General features: G+C 36.8%; 1 long non-coding RNA gene across 2 annotated transcripts; it reads right to left on the reverse strand.

The window, feature by feature from the left end:
• Positions 1-1,099: 1,099 nt before the first annotated feature.
• On the reverse strand, positions 1,100-22,418 carry LOC131737382 (uncharacterized). Of its 2 annotated transcripts, none has more exons than XR_009328998.1 (3): positions 22,331-22,418; positions 21,453-21,507; positions 1,100-1,367 (listed from the first exon to the last, which is right to left on the reverse strand). It is a non-coding gene; the product is annotated as an uncharacterized LOC131737382 (long non-coding RNA). The 2 variants fall into 2 exon arrangements; XR_009328999.1 differs by lacking the exon at positions 1,100-1,367 and adding an exon at positions 19,494-19,742.

Raw genomic sequence — 22,418 nt, forward strand, 5'->3', positions numbered from 1 at the left:
TCAGTCAAATAATAGAATCAGTCTGAATTTGTTTTCTTGTCATTTAATTTCAGTTCACTATGTTATATATATATATATATATATATATATATATATATATATATATATATATATATATATATATATATACATATACTATACATGCGCTTCAATGTTCTTCAGTGGATGCTGTATGTGCAGCAATACAAATGCGCAGTAAGTCAGTGTGCAGTATCCAGCAGAGTGGAATAAGAATTCCTGATCGTTTATAGATAGAAAGAGAGATGCTTGCCATTTTATCAGAAGTGTTCTGGAGCCTATTATATTCTGAAAATAAAATGTTTTTTAAAGGAGAGAAAATACCTGTTACATGTATAACACTAGAACCAAACAACTCTGTAGTTGAGCTTAAATTCTCTATTGCATTTGCAAATCTTTTTTTTTAACATTAATATGGATTTTCCCTTTTGAAATAAATAAATAAATAAATAAATACATTAGCGACTGGAGTAAAGAAAGCTTTGAGATTAACAGCCTACTGTATGGATTGTCTTCTGCCTACTTTCCAGTAGTTGTCAGAAATGTCCTTTTGGCATAAAAAACATGATGCAGGAGTTACTTTAACATGTGTTGGCAACACGTGGCTTCTGGCTAATTTATCACCCTGTATAAATCAAAACTGAAACAATAATTCCAAACTTCTGCTTCTGTCAAGTTGAGAAATGTAATTTGAGGCCAGTAAATTTGACCCTCAGGTTATCTGTTCCTTCTCTGCCCTGAAAAACAGCAGCTGCCAGTGCCATTATTATATTTACCATATAACTGAGGGCAATTGTTTATTACAACTATTAGCTTGCAAGCACTTCTTTTACATATTTTTGCACACATTTCCTAAAACATTCATATGGTCAAATATTGCCTTTATTTTGTTTGTCTTTCAAAACAATCTTGTGTCTGTCACTTGATTAGTTGCCCTAGTTTTAAAATAAAAGCATGCAGTAACATCAAACTTTCACATTTATTTATTTTTTAAATGAATTTATATAGTGTGTGGCAAAGTGATTAGCAGTGTGCAGGTGCAGGAGTGATGCGGTGATCAATAACAGACAGACAATGATAATCCAGGTGCAAGGGTGTTTTATTTTTAATCCAAAGTCTATTGACAAATGTTAAATAATAATGAATGGTAGTACACAAGGCTATGTACTGCTCAGTTTCAACACAATAAACACAGTCTTTAATACATCCGCAATATACAAACATGGTCACCAGTCCAAAGTGAATACTGTGGTGCTCGTGGTGCAAACATAATTTATCGTGAAACAAAGTGCAGTGTTATCCGGGTTTTGTGCTGGCCTGTACCAACAGCTCCGGATCGTGATAGCCATCTAAATAACAGTACAATTAGACATGACAAAAACAAACAAAACACTCACGATTTCACAACACGGGACTCCTTCTGGTTAGCGTTAACCATAGCAAAGGGACAGATCACTTCGCTTCGTCCCCTTTTATACCATCAATCATGACCCCTTGGTTAACGATTGCAACCGCTCCTCCAATCCACGGCTGCCACATTGTTTCCCTTCCGGGTCGATGATTTAGTGTACCGTAGCTCCGCCCTCTTTCTAGCTGGCCGACTTCCGCCTAACCCTGGGAATTAATTGTCTGGCCATCCAGTCCAGGGCACTCTAGCGATTTATCACCGAGAATCATTATGTCTCTGTCACCGGTGGTGTCCTTAAAGTGTGTGGCAATTGAAATCAATTCATTTCCCCTGAACTATCATAAATTAACGTGATACAGACATGTGCACAAACAAATGAAGATTTGACCTATGCTTAATTACTGTGAGTGAAGGCTCTTTAAATAAATTGTGTTATAAATAATCCTCCTCCAATTTCATCAGAATACACATTTATTGGTCATTCACAGTCAAGTTGTAGGTTTAGACCAGAGTTTTCAGTTGTGGTTTGACCTTATAAACTTTCACACATCTGTATCTTAAACTTTATGATTCTGTGCAACTTGGTTTGCATGCAGTGTAGGCTGTCTCAGTCCAATCAATTCTTCAGTACATAAAGAGTATTTCATTTATTACGTGCTTTGTATTAGAGAAACACAATTATTGGTCTAAAACCAACCAAACAAGGAGGCAACAGACCTTTTTCAGTCCAACCTGTCCTATACCTTTAGAATTCAAGATCACAAAAGCTCTCAAAGGTTGTTATTTTAGTTTTTTTTTTAAACTACCGGTACTATAGAGCCAAAATATATAACAGGTAAGTAATTCAACTGGTCAATAAAAGGTCTGGTTCATTCAAGAGTGAGTGGACAGCATAGCCGCAGTCAGTCAGGCATGCAGAGTACAAGCACAGATAATTAAAGCAGCAGGAAAGTTTCATTAGAGCTTGACAGGAAAAGCCCCCCCCCCCCCATTACATGGATTTGAAATGACCTCTTGAGTTGACCATGACCGGAAGAAGCCCTTCTGAACATCTGCAGCCAGGACCTTAAGAACAACACAGACAGGGTAGCTTTTCACAACGGTTTAAATATTTCCCCCATGAAGGACAAATAAGCAGATACAGATAATCTGGACTATCCTTGATCTTTTCTTTTTTTTTTTAAACACCTCTGTCTGGACCTGAAACATCTCCGGTCTGTAATTAACCTTGAGGTTATTTTTAAGAACAAGTAATGGCACTGAGAGAAACAAACCAAATATGACAACATTAAATGGGTGGTAATTCTTTTCGAGTTTGGGTTGAAATAGTATTGTTCATAGGACTACATTAGGAGTTTATAATTTGTTCTTCATTGGAATTCAGTAGTTTAATTACTGTTTTATAATCAAGCAACTGGTGATTCAGAACACATGACAAAGCTAATTTGAAACCGTTTAGCTACTTTTGATGCCCTTTTAAGAGAAGAGTCAAAGGTCACCAATGAGGAAATTGGTTATTTGTAGACAGCGTGGCTCAATGAGCTTTCTGTTCACAATTTTAAGACTTTTTTTCCCACCCATATGGTACAAGTCAATAAAACGGCCAGTATCCCATTGCTTGTGTTTTAATTGTTACACCAATCAAGCTGATTCATAGAGCTTCATTAATATGCAGATGCGCTGCATCTTCTTATGAGCTCTGAATTCTTGTCTCGAAATTCCTCATAAATTATCAGTGATGTGTTTCATAATTGCTTATATGAAATGTATATTAATGCATACGCTTTCGTTTTGATGTCTAATTTTAGCTGTGTATGAAAAACACTTAAAAATGTCTGTTTATAGTGAATGATTAATGTCTATTATATTACCTTTTTGAAGTAATTATCCTTCACATAACTGTAATTGTAATTCCTGTTGGCACCAGAAGTGTTTTTGCAGCATGCCTTTAGTATTTTTATAATTTCACACTGTATTAATGTTTAATAACATTTATTTTGCCAAAACCCTCCTGTATGTTTTAGTTTTTCACTAGCTTACAGGGAACAATGTTTGCCTTGAAACACTAGGAGGAGATTAAACATCATTTTTCCTATGACATTCTTTATACTCCCAGAACTGTATGTGAAATACCAGAGTGCTGTTAAATCACAATAGTCAAAGCAGCTATACATTTTACAGGACTCACACAATGGATATAGACACGCAATAATTAGCTGTAGCTGAGGGAGATTTGATAACATCCCTAGTGATTGTATTGAATTGCTCTTTCACTTTCAGTAAAATACTGCAATCCTGAGTTGTGTTGGATTGTTAAGAACTTTATTGTGAAACAGTTGCATGTTAGATGAGTAAATTACTGTGCCTGTATGCCTTTTTTCACCTGTTTATTAACCACTTAACAAGTTGCTCTCCACAATCTAACGTTTTTATGAATGCATTTCTAAGAAGTTAATCATCAATAAACACAGTTATATTCAAGATGATATGGATTTCAGTATGCCACGCAATATAGGATATATAATTTAATGTAAAATAATAACGCAGTATGTGGTCACTCATTTGAATACTCTCTCTCTCGCTCTCATAGCTATATAAAATGATAAAACGAATGGAAGCTCCATGCTGGCTGTATAATAAGTGACTATATAGCCTACCACATTCCTGCACAATTTAAGCATGCACTGCAAAAGTAATTGCTTATATGGTATCTCTGTGTGTTATCGGACATGATGGTATATACAATTTTAAAGAATATTATACAAATATGAAATGTGTAGAAATTGAGTTATTTTCATTAACAATAGATTCAGTGTGGGTCGCCGTCATGCGAGTCTGTCTGTGTGCATGAGGCTGCCATAGATAAAAAGCAACAGCAAGATGGAACAAAACTTTCTGTCAAATTTCCTCATAATTCATTAAAAATATATATTTTCAGACTGAACTGAACTGGGTGGATGGGGCTTACACAGCGTTCAAATGTGGTTGTATAGTAGGAAACATAATTATAGTGTTTTCTGACTGCATAAGTAAACTGAAAGTCAAACTATTGGCCATGGCTATTTAGTGAATATTTAATTAAAACTGGATTACAAGTATGTTGTATAAACAAAGATCAGATTAACAAATAACTGTACAGTATTTTCCCATTTGCTAATGCAAATTTGACTTGTGGCCGGTTTGGCGATATAGAAAAACAGATTCATGACACTCCTGGAATACTAAGTTCTTGACTCAGAAATTAAATGGTAGGGACTTGAAGTAGTTTAATCACTCACCTTATGTTGAGATAACCCCATTAAAAATGCATGACTTGTGTGTGTCTTCATGTAAAATAATTAGCTCTGTTAGATTGTCTATCGATAACATTGATTTTAAATGTTATAGGTGAATATCTATTAATCAAACATGGTAATCGACACCTATTAGGATATGTGCATTTCTTACCATACTTGGCATTTCGGAGCGCTTGTGTGTGTTTTAAAAGATAGTATAACATAACGATGTTGGACACATTAAGCTTGGCACACAACGTATGCAACAGACTTTAAGAAACTTGACTAATTTTATAGCAACATGGTCTAATAATTTATGGCATGATTTTGATTGCAAACAAAACTGGAAGAGATAAAATACAGTAAAATAAACATCCTAAAATTAGGCTTAGACACTGACTTTAAATTAGAGTTAAAATGATTGTCTAAAAGTTTGCATAATAAGTTTCATTCAGTACATGGTAAAGCCATTTTATCAACCAGGCAGAGGTAAAATCTTTAAACAAGGGACTAGCTTTGATGGGCCGAATGGCCTTTTCTTGTTCTCACACTTTTATTATGTTCTTATGTTTTTTTCTTCTTAGCCTCTCACAAATCAAATATATTTTAATTTAAGAATAATAATTTAATCCTGTTTTATTATTTAATCTAGAATATACACTCCATGTAGGTGTAGGTATCACAACTTACCAATTGTCCTGGATAGACTGTCTGTCAAGCGTATTAACTTGATGACAGCATTGTTTTTGTCTCAAAGTGCTTTCAGTTTGGTTTCAAAAAGAGTTTTTACTTTAGACACCAGACAACCTTGATGTGATAGACTGCAGGACTTTGTGACTCTGTGCTCTGAGTGCTATTCAACACTTTGTGTGAAAGGGAGGTAGGAATGGATTTATTGACTTGCGACTTTGACTCAGGCCTGTATATGAGGGCTATTATTATGTGGAATGATGAGGTTGCTGTGTGTCAGGGACAACCTAATATAGAAGAACGCCAAACAGACAGTCCAAAACTATACCTGGATAAATGAGTCACCAATATCTGGAAATGTAACACCACAGTTTTGTATCAGAATTTCAAGTTTAAGAAAACTTAAAAAATAGTGCAGCCATGCATGCATCCCCTTTAGAGGTCACACAGTAGAATAGCTGCTGCCTAGGGAATGACCAATATAGCATTTGGCTGTTGAAGTTCTAACGTATAACAGTGAATAAGAGTGAATTAGCAGGACCTTCAGCTCTTTATACCCAAGCTGTCTTGCTCTCTTGTTCTTCTAGGGCTATGCAGAAAACTAGTACTCGGAATTGCCTTTAAAAAGTATTTACCAGCAGGTATTCAAGAAATCCATTCAATAATGTTTTTATTTCAAAACAAAAAAAGCAATCTTTCGCTTGTGTTTACAACCGAGTTTGAATCAATGACAGTTAACTTCCACATTGAGTGTTTTAAAAGCCAATTGGAAGCTTATGTGTACGAAGGCCGTAAACTGACTTTTCATTATCTGAATATGAGTATGGGTTTCTGCACACCCCTAGTTCTTACTTAATCCAAAGTCCCCACAGAAAACAGTATTCTAAAGTGGGTTATCAAATTTCAAATGTACTTATTTAACTAGGATAGAACCCTTGAGACATACATCTCATTTTCAAGAAAGGTGGCAAAATTCAACATTAAGGGTGGGGGCTACCTTAAAGAACCCAGTGGTGTGTGTGTGGCTGGTCTTGGTTGGTTCTGCACCAACACAGCTCAACACCTCATCTCGTCAGATCAGCAAATGTGATAATGTATTGCATGACAAAGAAACTGTTATCTTCTTAATTAAAAGTAAACTTCTTTATGTATGGGGTACCAGTTATGTACTGTATATTAAAATGCAAGTACTATATCACAGGGCAACTTTACGTGACAGAAATATCATTGATAAGCCATGAAGTCTTATCAAATTCAGTTAAACAAAGGAGTCTGCATATCACGAATGCCATTAGGAATTGATTTTGCCCTACCAATCCTGAAATATATGTTTTTACAGATTTAGGGATTTACAGTAGTGATGTAAGTTGCAGTATGTTTTCTTCCTTTTAAAGTCGTGGTGGAACTAATTTGCACTTCCATGTTAACACATATGATTTCCTTGCTTCTGCTTCCCTGTTTTAATTGTTTATGTTGACTAAAGGCACTGCATCCCAGCCATTATATATATATATATATATATTGTAAAAGAACCTCACCACTCCGCGGTTCGTTGCCCCTTGAAGAACAGATCCAGGACACAGAAAATTGATTTAACGTGCTGATGCGCTATTTTTAATAAGCAAACAAATAAAACACAAAATAAACACCTAGCTCTATTTGAGCACTAACTAAACATAAACCAGGAACCTAAACTAAACAGGACAGCTAAGCTGTTTCCCTGTAACAAAACTCTTCACACAGCAGCCTCCAGCAGATAGACTGCTTCTCTTTTATATCCTGCACCTGGCTCTAATTTACAATAACAGCCAGGTGCAGGTCATAGTTAACTAAAACAATTAAACACCACAATTTAACAATTAACAAAACTTGCAGGCGTACAGGTTTTCTGCAGGGAGGATTTTAACCCCCCCCCCCCCCCCGGTGTTACAATATATATATATATATATATATATATATATATATATAGTGAAGTATTAGTCCTTCGGGTTCTTTTTCAGCACATTAAATGACCCAGCCACACACAAAACTTGATTTTTAAAAGCGCTGTTGCGCTATTTTTTTTAATAGTCACAAAAACCAAAATAAACAAAACAAACACTTAGCTCTTTCTTGAGCACTAATTAAACACAACACTGAACCTACCTAAAAAAACAGGACAGCTAAGCTGGTTACCTGTGACACAAAACATTGAAACAAACCAAAACCACACAGGTTTACACTACCTTTTCTTCTTTTTCTACGCTTGTGCACACAAACAAGCGGGCTCCTATACACACCACACAGCAGCCTAGAACAGACTGGCTGCTCTCTTTAAATACCCTGCACCTGGCTCTGATTTACAATGATCACCAGGTGCAGGGGATAATTAAATAATAAAACAATTAACAAATATAATTAAACAATAATACAAAACAATTACATCAAACCAATGTGCATTTGCACATGTTTTATGCAGGGAGGATAATAACCCCCTCCCTGCTGTGTTACAATTGGATAATATATAAACAGGGAGCATGGGGCCCCCGAGGGGCCCCTGTTGTCGTGGTTCAGTTACTATATAAAAACATGTATTCACCTCAAGTCTGCACCAGAATGAATGACTTATTAGCCATTATACCGTTATTTTTATCTGTATGTCACAAGCCATAAACAGAAAAAACACAACGTGCTATAGGGGTTTAAAGCCGTCCGCAAGTTCATGTCAGTAATCATGTAACTCACGATTTAAGCTAAATGGTAAGACATTTAAAAATGAACTAATTTCAACACACTACAAACAAAGTTTGCTTGCACGTGCCGCCAGTGCTGCAAACTTGAGGGGAATAAATGTATAGGTGTCTCACATGCGTAGGGCAACGTTTTTATATGAACCTGGAAACAAATACAAATAAATGCGTTTCCAGCCAAAGTATCGTCCTCACTTATTACGATGCTCAACTACATTTATAAGGGAAATTTACTGGACTGGTATCCTAACCTCAGTACTGTCTCTGTGAGTGTGCTTTTTTTGCAATTGCTGTAGTAAAAGGCAATACATTTAAAAGTGTCGCTGTTGCCCTGTTTGAAAGTCACTGTATTGTAGGGTAGTATTACTGGTAAGAATAGGGCCACCGCGGGACAAATGCCACCATTGCTCAAGGCAATTCATTATGTATTGTTAGTTAGTTCGGTCTATGAGGACACCCCTTTGCTTGTGCCAAAATCTCTATCAACTGGATTTTAAAAATAAGGGAATTACAAATAGAATAAATATAAATATGCTTTTATGCATGGAAGGATTTCAGAAGTGGAGGGAACGTCTGTCATTCACTCACAACTCAAATGTCCAACTTGAACAGAAGCTAACAAGATGTATTTTGGGTCAATTTACTTGTAAGCATAAACTCAAATGCTATTTAGTCCTGTTTGTACTCACTAAGGCCTGAAGTAGATAAGAAGTGGCTACTGCGTCAGTTTGGGGGAGGGTGGGTGGTAGTCTGGTCTTGGGTATGTGGGGGAGTTTAGACACATTGACATTATTACAAGTGGGAAGGCACAGGTCCCTCCAGCTCTTCCCAAAACATAAAATAACGTGGCTGATAATTCTGGTTTCATATGTGGAAAATGTGCATATGTTTTTAATCAACAAAGTTATTTTAGTTTTTTCGTTTTTAAAAGAATAGCTGTTAGCTGCAAAAAAAAACAACATTCCGTTTTTGATTTTGTGTTCTTTGCACGGTCTATTGATTTAATACATCATCCCTAACGCAGTATTGTCGTCTTTTTTTATAGGCCTGTCATTATATCCCTAAACCACATTGTGATACACTGTGGCTTCTGTTTATGACTCCTGAAACTCCCACTCCATATATCACCTGCCATAAAAGGCATCAAACGGCTGCTAGTTATATGGTGCACAGTGGTCTAAGCAGAAGCCAGGCAAATTGTGCAATACCCTGCTGTGGTTAATGAAAGTGAAAATGTGGTTAGGCTTTTATTCAGAGGATGTTCATTTTCAGGGCCATTGTCACGAGATGGTGAAGGAAGGATCTTTTGTTAACTTGAAGGACAATGTATTTTCCATTGTGCTGGGGCCGCTCACTGCATCTACAAAGTTTTCTCTCATTATTTATTATTTATAAGTTGCAGCTCAAAACTTCAGCCATTTAAAGTTGCCTGACAGTTACTTTCAAGGCAGGCATTCAATTTAACCACTGCACACAAGGTCTAACACTTTATCACATTCTGCCCTCCTTACTGCCACTCTATTAAACTCTCACAGCTCTCTATATACAGTTTATACCTTAAACTGCCACCAATTATAGCAAAATTATATCCAAGCTGGCATGTTCCTGTTTCTGAAATGCAACTGCTAGTGAGACGGCTTTGTTGCAGGCTGATATGATTTTTTCCTGAGTAAATGTTTAAAGATCCTTGCCAGTGGTGGATTTGTTGATTTAGTTTAACTGACAACCCTGAATGATTAATATGGCCCTGGATCAGTGAGGTGTGGGGACAAGCCCACACTGCACCTGGCCCACAGTCAAACTGACAACTACTGGAGAGTACAGTCACCTGTGCTATCATTCCAGAGGATTTACAATATGAGAGGCTTGGTGGCACAGTTGTTAAATGCTCCAGACTTTCACCTTCTGGGTTTGAATCCAGTTCATGTTACTGTATGGGGTCAACTATTGCAGCCAGTTAAAGTCACAAAGGAGAGGAGCTTAGTCTACATTAGAAAACAAACATACAATTGGCACAATTGACAATGGGAACATAAAGTATGTAGGAAGTCTCAGAAAGGCTAGGGAGTGAATGGGTATTGATGAAGCAATAGTGTCCGTCGATGAAGGCTCTACTGTGTGGTAGTTGAACGCATCTGGAGTTATGCCTCCCGAACCTAAGGCGAGGGCGCTAATGAAAGTCAGGGTGAACTACCTCATGGTAGAGCCTTTATCAAGAGGGCACTATCGCTTATAGAAAACGATTCTTCTCATTATTTTCTCTAAAAAACACTGTGATAGGGTGCTCGTGTCACGTGTGTGGGTAACTGCTGCTTAGGCAATTCAGAGAGACATGGGAGGTGGAGTTGAAACGCCAGCACATGCGCGCAGGATTTATTAATACAAAACAAAATAAAATAAAGGGGTCATATGAGGTTACCACCAATGGTAACGCACAGAGGACACATACAGCAAGCTGTTCAAAAGCCAAAACAAAACACAGTACAAAAGCTACTTATAAAACGTCCCGCTCCAGGAACGGGCTACACTACGTAACCCTCACTGTACATTAATTCCTGGGATCACTATCCCCTAAACCAGGGGTGTCAAACTCAGTTCCTGGAGGGCCGCAGTGTCTTCTGGTTTTTGTTCCACCCGAGTTCTCAATTACTTAATTGGTCTAATGATTTGATTAATTGGACAAATGTAACACTACTCTCCAGGTCTCAAAATGTTTCAACGGTCATGTACCTTGAATCAAGTGCATCTTTTAAATCATCAACTGTAAAATACCTTAAATATGAAATATATCCAATTGAACAAATAATTTGATCAATTGTTAATTGAGAGCTTACGTTGGAATGAAAACCAGAAGGCCCTGCGGCCCTTGAGGACTGGAGTTTGACACACCTACCCTAAACTAACCTACTTATGAGCCGGTATTCATATGACGACTCCTGCTGCTTCATACTGCACCGCTTGCAGTTTCAGGGTTGCGTAGCTGTCGTTCTTGCAGAGCGGACTCTCTCCTCTCGAATATACGCAGCTCCCCTCTGGAGCATGGCGTTGCAGTCGCCCCGAGCGATCTCCACCGGATGTTTTTAAATTGACGGACACTCGGTCGATACCTGCCCACCTGCTGATTGAGGACCGGCACAGCCAATCATCCACTGCCCCTCCTCTCAACCAAACTCAGCAGACAGCAAAGTCTCAAACGAGCGCCCGTCTGTAAACAATAATTTAATCACACAAATCAACTCCAAAAAGACATACAATAAACCCATTTCCACATACAAATTATACCAACACTAATTCCCACCTGTGCAGGGCAATCGCCCTGCCACAAACACTTAGATTTACCTTGAACTTGTAATTATTCATTGGAATACCCTCCTAAGCCGGTGTTGAGGGAGGCACATTTTTTTCTTGAAATGATTGCTCTACTGTGCCTATTTATTAATCAAATGGAGTGTCTTATCACATACAGAACAGTTAGTGGCAAGAGTGTTTAAGGTCTGGCATGATAGTTGCAAAAAGATTTCTGCCTCTGACCCACCTAGGAGTCAGCCATGGCTGGACACATTCTGTTTAGCTGGGAGAATTAATAGAGCCCTTTTGCCATGGTGTCGGCCTGTATCGATGAAGCTGTCAGGCTGTGAGTGGCTTCATTTGAAATGTCTTTTTAATTTGTATTGTTATTTTCTTTGCTTTCTTTTCTGGTTCTGTTTTTTTTATTATGATTTTTATTGTTTTACTTCTACTACAGTACACATGGACTTGTTTTAAAGTGGAGGCTTTTGTTACTTACTACTTCCACTTATCATGTTTTTAGAAATATAACATGCATCCCAAAAGCAGAGAACTAAAGTAAAGAAAATGTAAACTGTGTTAATATATACTCAATTATACATGTATCAATTCAGCATGAACTGTAGATGTATTATAATGTCAGACAATCCAAATATAAAATATTTGGTCTTAGCTGCAATAAAAACAGGTTACTATTCACTTAGGTTGTGAAGTTATGTTGTACATAAACTACTATAGCATATTGTGCACCTTGGACATATCCTGTGTATAGTGTGGTGCAAAGCTTTTGAGATCGGTAAAAGTGTTCGTGTTATATTGCTAAAATTATGGTACTTGCTAATTTTATTTGGAAATAAGTATAAGGGAGTTAATCTTTAAAGTAACACTGTAGTACCGTGGACTGCTTATATACTGAAATTGTAAAAAATATACTGTAATTGAGTCTGCAGTTATAGTAAGTGTGGGCTTTCCCCCTGAGTCCCCACCACAGGTGCATAAGACTGAAAGATAGTGCCACAGTCTGTTTGAGCTCTTACTAAATCATGTGTAGATTCAGTGGTATCTGATCAATATGAGTACAATGTTTAAGATGTTCAGCAAACAATTCTATGTTAATTATCCTTCATTCTTGTGGACAGAAATACCAGTTTAACTGTGTTGACCATGCTCTCAGTTATGCTGCTGTCAGCCCAAAAATTTGTATTTATAAGGCAACTTTATATGAGCTTGTAACTTCATTCACAATTTGTTTGCCTTCTGATTTTTTTTTTTTTAATACATTTTAATTTTGCCAAAAAATATTGTCTATGTACAGTGTTCTGTTTTATACACTGTTTTTTTGTTAACACTATGAGAGAAATCAATAAACATTGCACATAATGGCCTATTTTAGCATACCATACAACTTGCAGGGTCTGGTGGGCAACAGCTAGCTCCCCACTATAAGTAACCATGGTTGACGCATAAGCAGGAATAAGGCCTTATTCTAAAAAAACAAAAATGCATTTTTTTTTTTTTTTTTTTTAACTATTTCAATTCCCTGGTTGAAGTTTGGGAAACAGAGGGTAATGTAATAATTAGAATGTCCCAATGGAGCCATGTTAGAGAAAACTAACAGAAAAGGTGACATTGCAGGGCAACCTACCTCATCATGCTGAGTGAGACATTTTTTATACATTTTAAATAATATGTTATTACACAATCAGGCTTATAATACAGATATATGGTGTCTGTTCCCATATCCTTTCAATGGTGTTTTGTAGACCATTTCTTTTTTTTAGCTACCAAAAGAGGATGCAGTTACACTGAGGTTGACACATGCTGAAGCGACTGGTTTGTTAGGCAGAATTTAACAGATACGGTAACACCAAACCAGAGCACTTTAAAATAGAGAGTTTTTGCTGATATAACAGATGAAAAAGGTATTACTCAAGAGTTGTATATATTTACCGACGCTATGACTACAACATTCACATCTGACTGCCTTAATTCACAATGACCCCACTGTTATCCAGTGACGTAGTGTGTGACCTCCCAAACAAATAGTTATCTAGCAAACATGTTATGTGTACCTTAAACTGTATTCAATCTCCCTAGCACAAACCATCGGTGCCTGTGGGGCACATCTATGTACAGAACAAGGATAGGCAAGTGTAATGGTCTCATATTTTTCATATTTAGATTAATCATAACCATTAACTCACTGAGCCTGACAGAACATTCTAATATTTTCTCTTTGCTTCCTGCGGTAAAGAGGATTTTAAAGATCCTTTCATTGCAATGTACCTCATATTTATATAATTACACAAGAAAAAACAATAATCACACACAAAACATAAAGACACAAGTTGTTATTTACATAAACACATGGTGGCTATCAATAAAATGTAATTATTTTGTATGATTAATAACTAGTAACTTTCTAAACATTTTCTGTGGTAGAGCAATTTTGCCATTAGGTAAGTAAGCTGCACTCTCCTTTTACCTGAAGCCTTGGTAATGTTTTCCATTCCCTGGGTAAAGCTTCACATTCCTCAATAAATACAAAAGTTTGTCTTTGTTATAAATTTAGGTAAAAATGCACCTATGCTGCCAACCTGTTCCTTTTGGCTCTTGTAAAGTGTTTAAAAACAATTAATGTTCACATTAAAATACAAATTAGCTTTGCATGGTTAAAGATATTGGGAGAGATTGCACATGGTGTAACAGCAAATGCAACAAATTGAGAAAACAAATTAAGATTGCACAAACATTTAAAAGGATGAAAAAACTGTAATCTAAGATATGACTGAGAAGAGATTTCCACAGCACTGGGATGAGAAAGGAATTCAAAGTGAATTAATTAACCCTGGTATTTGACCTGGACTGACACAATTTTAAACAGACCAGCACATGATGGTAGAAGTTGAGAAACAGGAGTGTAAGCAAACAACACCCCATGTGAGAATCACAAATGTACAACTGTGTGTTTCAAAGCAAAGCAAATAGTCTACAGCTCTGTATTTCGTTACTTGGCCCAGTTCACCTCACAATACAGCTAACTGCAAAGTTTTCCAGTGCCATTTTTTTTCTTACAGTTTTTAATAACTGACACAAGTAGAGCCTTATCTATGCTTGTGAGAATTTCCTTTGTGCAAGCAAGGTGAAATGTAGAGAATTGCCGTGTTTTATCATGCTGGACGAGATGGCACAGGTGACACCCTGATCAGGTGTGCATGCATAATCACTTCCAAAAATAATCAGTTTTGAATAATTCCACCAAAAATCTTGCAGCTTCAACTTTTTCTTGGAAAGTAACTCATAAATCTTTACAATGAATGTAAATCAAGAATCCGGTGCTGCGGGCTCAGGGGCTCTGAGGAATCATGCTGATTTTTTTTTTTCTTTTTAATATAAAAAGATTAACTGTTAGCCGCTTCATACAAACAGAAGATAATAGAAAACAGGAATATCTATCTGATGTACATGCTGGGATGATTTTTTCCATTGCCTTTTTTTTTCTAATGCTACAATGTTATCTCCAATTGCTTTTTCAGTTTTACACACACTTGTATTAAAAGCAGTGTATGTCTAGAATATGTGTGTAAGTATTTAATACAGTACATTTTATATTTACTGGATGAATGTTAGAAAAATAATAAAGAACTGATAGCCAATGTTGGAAATCTATATTTATATTATCTTTTTTTTTTATCAGTGTTTTTCACGACTAGTTTCTGGTTACACATGCAAAATTTCAATTGACCAAACATTCTAGATATGTCTTCTTATATAAAGAAAACAGCTGACAAATCTGTGACTGGTATAAATCATTTATCAAAGAAATGGATTACCGTAAAATCCTTATAGAAATAAGTACAGGTAAATTGATTGCTTGAATCCGTGTCTGCTCCACTCATATAGTTGCACAACTACTTGCACGTAGCCAGGCATCGAGTTTTAACCGAAGGCTAGCTCCACAAAACTGGTTGCAAATGCATAAGCAAGGAGTGTGTCCCTTTTAACAGGCTCTAATCGATAACAATTATTCACAGCCCTTTTATTCTGTTGTAGGAATATGAAAACAGCTCATGTTTCCAAGCTCTTGGGATGTTGGAAAACATTTGTTATGGCGAACAGCTAAACACTGCCATTATGTGAAACAAGGTAATTCACAGAAATTTTAAAAAAAAACACACATTTTGAACACTTAGAGAATTCAATATGGGCACTGATACAGAAGGAAGCAACACATGTATGTGTTTATTAAACACATGTACATTTAGGGATATAAGGATATTGGTAACTAGAGCACACTGCAAACAATCCTTTGTCTCCATCTATTTCTAAAATGTCTACTTTAGCTTTAGGGTCATTGTAAAATGTTCCAGATTGTTTTACATTGAGTTTTACTGGCCACTCTACTATGAACTCATGAGTGAGTGCTCATGAAAGATGGGGCTCACAGATAACATTAGAGGCGTTCATATATGGGTTTTAAGAAAAAAGTTTAACATTTTTAAGAAGGATGTTATGCTGTATTTAACAATAAGCTCTCTATATCTGTAGTAAAATAAAACACCATTGGGAAAATGAAACCCCCTTTTTTAACTTTCTTTTTTTGATTACTGAGCTATCACAGAACTTGGAATTGTATATTATAACCCCCAAGTATTGGCAGGGGCATGTCTATTTGGTTAATTAACTAACAGAGCAAACTGATTCAAAGGGGGCTGAAAGCTGTGTACAAATTAACAGGATAGATAAACAATACAGCTTTAGGAAGTTACAGTACATTGATAATTTTGTCTACAAATTAATATAATTTAGTTAGACATGTACATATTTTTGAACAAAAACCTATACTGGAATGGTTACTGTCAAATTTGATAACCAAGTGTTAAGTGACTTATTTAGCATTTCTTACAAATTGTTTTGCAGCATGTTATTATCGCATACATTTTCCTAATTTCTATAATACGTTCTGAAAAGTAAGTGGTTTTGGTAACATTAAAATACATTTCTACACTTGCATTATTTAGTATCCACCTATTTTTTTAAAGCAGAATTAAAAGGAAAATCCCTGTGACAGTTTCACAGTACAACTGATTTATTTTTTTTTAGCATCTGGGTACATCTGTTTTACATAAGATGCATAAAATGACAGGGCTTAGACAGCTACTGCATCCAGTGACAAAGATTACTGTCATCCACACTCATCAGTTAATTCATCATTGGCAATGGTCCATTCCATTTCCCCGTAACTTAGCAACACCCAGTCTGAACACAGCATTGTCATCATGTGATGCTGTAGTACAGTACTCTTCTGAATACCTTTACATAAAAATAAGCTGATAATTTCAACTTTACATTTTTATTATATTAACATAAAATATTTTGGATATTATATTTAAATTCATATCTTAGGAATTTGATTCTACTACCTATTATGCAAAAACTGTACATTGTTAATCTAGGTACATGAATAAAAAATATTTGCTTTGGATATTAGTTTTCTTCAGCCATATATAAACTTGGCACCTCCTTTCCAATAAAGAAGTGTTTCTTGAAGTGCAAATTCCATTGTTCATAGAGGGGTTTTCCATGATAAATGAAGCATTGTATTAAAAGGACAGCAAACGTATTCTACATGTTTGCAAGCTGGCTGTATATAAAGGTTGGACAAAAAAAATAAATACAATATGTAGCACATGCTTTTGTGTAAATGACTATCCCCCACATGACTTATTCACACGTATTTTGCAATCTATAAAAGTTGCATCTCCCTGTTACTAGTCAGTTTCAGTTAGGATGGGCAAGAACAGCTGCTCAGACAGTTGGCACAAGACTGCATAAATTACTATCACAACTTTACTGTGGGCCATTCTGGAGAACAATATATTTCCAGCCCCTCCACTTCCCCAAGGGAATTAATAGCGCTAGTCATTGAAGAATGGTCAAATATACCTCCAGAACAGCATAGTATACAATTAATATGTTATTTCTTAAACCCAAAAGCAAGTGAGTGAAGATATCCTCTAACACATTTTGGGACAGTTTTGGTTCTGGGGGGTTCCATCACCAGTTATTAAACCCTACCTCTTCTTTGGGATGTTTTTAGTTTGAGCAAAATCACAGTAAAACGATAAAGCCAGTATGAGGATTAGAATAACAGCAAACAGAAAAGAGATCTTGGGCAGACGACAAGCACACAAACAGCAGAGTGATTAAAGTAACAGAAATGCAGTGTTGTTTTCCATTCTTTTCTTTCATGGCATTGTAATGTTACCGCACACAACTTTATCTTGCATGAAAAGGTGAAGTCATGAGTGATTTCTCCAATTTAAAAGCACTCAACCCTCACAGTACTAGAAATGAATATTTTGCATATATTCATGCAACAATGATTCAATTTAAGAATATTATTTGCAAACATTGCTTGCATTCTTCATGACATTAATACACAATTGTGGGTAATATTGTTCCAATAAAAATATATTTATTCTGAAATATTTAAATATTTGAAATATACCAGCATAATTCATTAAAAAGTAAACAAAAAAGCATGCACTGTTCAAGGAATTTGCGCCCCTTTTTTTGGCTTAAAATGATCCAATCTACAGCTAATGATCTGCTCAAGAAAAATCTGAAGACATAGATCATATGGCTTCTTTTTTTCTTTATTTACCTTTCAAACTAATTGCTTTATTAGCTAAGATTCAACTTTTTTGATTGAATTAGATTTCATCAAAGTACAAAACGTGATAACATGTTAGATGTATAGTTATTAATTAGGCGTTTACACCGCTATCCGTTTTCATTTGCCTGATGTGTCAATGTACTGTATTATGATCAAGACACAATGAATACGTATGTGCTGTCACTACATTTTGCATATAACTGTGCCCCATCTGAATGATGTTTTTGATCAAATTAAATAAGATCAGGTATTTTAAAAAGAGTAGTTGTGCTTATAGCTTGTTATTGTGCTCATTTTGATTAGTATATGGAACATCAAATGATGCTCGTTTTCAGTGGCATGTTTACACTGACTTTTTGAGAGACAAAGAGGTCTGTTTCTGGTGGATATACTGCATACAGTGATGGAAATGTTGCTGCTCTTGAACTCTTTATAAATGCAGCTATGGTTTCCCTCCAGGGGTGACCCATTTATTAACATTAATATTACTGTCAAGTGACTAATTTAGAGTGTGGGGTGGTATATCATTTATAATTATCGTGTGCAGGTATGTGTTCCTGTAACAGGGAGAGATCTGGACTGGCCGTCTGACGCAGGCACGATGCTGCAGGGAGGGGGAGGCAGTCCCGTGGTGTCGGCCTGTCAGTCACGGCGGTGACACGGAGAGGTGGGGAGGAGGGTGTGTGCGCTTCACCCTCTCTGAGTGGCTGGTAGGCGGGCTTCAATGGGATTGTTTGCCCTATAAAAATAATACTCTGCTGTTTCCTCAGGGCTGCCCTTTTAAAGAATAAACCGAAATACATACTGGGAAGTACGGGAGCCGGGACCGAGAGAGAACCGGGACCAAAAAGTACCGAAAAAGACAAAGAACGGAGAACTTAGCGGTAGTGGGGAACCCGTGGGCAGACCCCTTGTGTAGTGTAAGGGTAGGCTGAGGAGACGGCCAGAGTAGGATGGAGACCCGGGCCTTTCTGGGGTAACGCTGCCGAGGTGCAGCACCTTTTCTTTTGTAGTTTTGTTACTGTGTTTTATTTTCCTGTTTTCTTTCACCTTTGGTTTTGGAATTATTGTTTGAGCAATCGAACCGTACCGTATTGGTATGTCCGTGGTTCTGTGTTACCATAGTTGGTACGCAGACCATGGTGCACAGCGCCCTCTGCGGGCTGAAAATAAAAAGTACACCCAGCACAATAAAACTGGGCACCTGTGCGGTGCTTCAAGTACACCTGCTGTTTCTTGTGTGTCAGTGAATCACCCACCACCCTCCCACAGTTCCTTTGCGCAAATTGTTATTATTATTTAAGATATCGTTTGAATTTTGCTGTGCGATTTATTTTGATTAATGTGCTGTTTGAATATGTGTGCATATTGTTTATCTTTTTGTTTGTTCCACAAATTAATAATTGAGCACAATCAGTCACATACCTTTCTCAGGATCCAGACTTTAATTACCACATGTGCATGCCATTCTGCATCAATTGAATGACTGCTATAAAACCGGAACCAAAAATACAGAGAGGAGTCAAGTTGGGCAGGAACGAGAAGAAGGGCGCGCAGGAAGCCGGCCATGGTTTTCGGACTTCAGTAAGGGGTTTGCAGGAGTAAACATCACGGACACTGAACACGGGAACCGTTCAGAAGTGGATAAAGAATCGCTTGAGAAACAAGGGAAGTACAATTTTTTTGTCACTGTTAGACAATGAATACTAAACTTTTGGCAAACTTTAGTAAAAGAAGGACTAGGATTGTTGATGTTTCACAGAATCAGAAAAGTATCACTGCTGCGGTAAATGAAAGCATTGCTTATAAAATCTACTGAATATATCCTGAGTGCGGTGGAAGTAATTAGAACATAGAAGATATCTGAGGAAACAGCAAAGATATCACAAGAAGGATTACAATCTTTGGGAGCAGGTTTTGTGGCAATTCTGATTGTTTTCTGCTATTGTTTTCTACTTTCTTTTGCACAGGACCCTTGCACCCCCAACTAAGCGTGGACTGCCAGTGCACATATAAAATACTATTACAAATTGCAGCACGGGATACAAGGCTCAGACTGTGGTCATTTTCCCAATTAACCTCCTTACTTGATATGGGATTAATTTTTTTTTTCCCCTTTTTTTTTAAATTTAGTCGTTGCCAATTATTTTTTATTATTTTCTCCCAATTTGGAATGGAAAATTGTTTTATTATGCTCACCGCTACCACCCCTGCGCTGACTCAGGAGGGCGAAGACGAACACACACTGTCCTCCGAAGCGTGTGCTGTCAGCCGACCACTTTTTTTCACACTGCGGACTCACCATGCAGCCACCCAAGAGCTACAGCGTCGGAGGACAACGCAGCTCTCGGGCAGCTTACAGGCAAGCCCGCAGGCGCCCGGCCCGACTACAGGGGTCGCTGGTGCGCGGTGAGCCGAGGACACCCTAGCCGACCTAACCCTCCCTCCCCCTGGGCGACGCTCGGCCAATTGAGCGCCGCCCCCTGGGAGCTCCCGTCCTCGGTCGGCAAAGGAATAGCCTGGACTCGAACTCGAGACGTCCAGACTATAGGGCGCATCCTGCACTCTACGCAAGTACTTTTACTGGATGTGCCGCTCGGGAGCCCGATATGGGATTAATTTAAGATTAACGATGCTACAGAGGCTTGGATTCATGTCTTATGCATTATGTTCTGTCTGATTATGTATATCGTTTGCGGTTCATGTAGTTAGACCGGGATAAGTATTTATTTAGCAGGTAAAATTATTATAATTTGTATGTTAAAAAAAGAAATACTAGGACAAATGTAATAAGAATAAATAATTATAATTCAAGGTTTTAGGAATAAATAGTGTAAAATTGAGATTTGTATTAATACCATATTTGCTCGAGTAAAAGTCGACCTCATGTAAGTCGAGCCCCCATTATGAGGGCGAGATTCGGCTGCAGGGTCACGCAATAGAAAAGGTAACATTATTATTATTATTATTATTATTATTATTATTATTATTATTATTATTATTATTATTATTATTATGCCCCTCCATAGGTTCATGCTGCTACCGGTCATCGCAATCAGTAAATATAGGCTTTTACTATAAATTATAGATCGGTTCATATGTTTGCTCGTGTATTAGTCAGCCCCCCCCCCCCCCCCCCCCTCCAACTTCAGGATTGCTCTTTTGGGTTTAAGTTTCTCGACTTATACGCAAACAATTACGGTAGTTTTAGGAATAATAGCGGCTTTTTAAAGAATCAAACATTAGTTAGTTTCTAATGGTATTTTCTATTAGTTACATAGTGCCCTGGCCCCCTTGTGGCTTTTAAATAGATTTCTGCTGTGTTGTTCAGTGTTAAATAAAAAAAATAAACATTCGATTTTTACCTTTTATGGTCCCTCCTCTCTCATTGTCCAGTGATCTGGGTGGGCATCTCGAATTCTAAAGAACATGTTATTAAATATTAATTACCATTGTCACGAGTCCCGACATGATAGTTTGTGTTGTAATCCATTGGCTTGCTACATTCTTGTGTATTATCATTTAAATTGTTTATTTTTATACTTTGTAGCGGATATTGTATATACTTCTATGACAACAGTAATTTTCTATTACAGTCTGCACTCACATATCCAACCCTATAACATTTTGACTTCAGTTACCCGCGTGTGACGCATATCTGATTATTTCATTTTGGCCCATTCCAACCCTTGTCCGTTTTTCATGGAACACAAAAAAGATACAATATCAAAAATAAATAGATGAAAGGACTGTGTTTTAAAATAAGTAGGCTTCCTTTTAGATATACTGTATTGTTTTTGTTGGTACAGTACTATATTTTCAACAGAAGTATTTTAATTCAGTACGATATGAGTCTGAAAATATCACTTGCCAAAAGAGATGACACATGGGCTGTAATACAGTACGTACTTTTAAATCTGGTATGTATTGTAGCATTATGTAAAATTCCCATTAACAACCCAACAGCAAAATTAAATCAAAATGTTACCCATGCACAGAACTGCGTACAACATAAAAGGTAATGCAATTTAGCAAAGATAAATAAAAAGAAAACACAGTTTCCACAGAATTAAAACAGTATCTAAAGCCAGTATTCAAAATTTTCAGAATATAGTGCTTGATAAGGCCCTAATGTCACAGTTAATTTACAAATGAAAATGCACAAAAACAATTGAAGATCACAGATTAAAAAAAAAATACATAACCGTATCTAAAACTGTTTAATGATTAACTGTTACATTACTGTAGCTTGTCTCGTTCGCTTTGTTTTGGTAGCATTTTCGTCAGGTGAAACTGGAGAAAGCGCTGTGTAACTGCACAATAAAAACAGA

This window comes from Acipenser ruthenus, chromosome 6 (genome assembly GCF_902713425.1).
Source record: "Acipenser ruthenus chromosome 6, fAciRut3.2 maternal haplotype, whole genome shotgun sequence".
Taxonomy (NCBI): Eukaryota; Metazoa; Chordata; class Actinopteri; order Acipenseriformes; family Acipenseridae; genus Acipenser; species Acipenser ruthenus.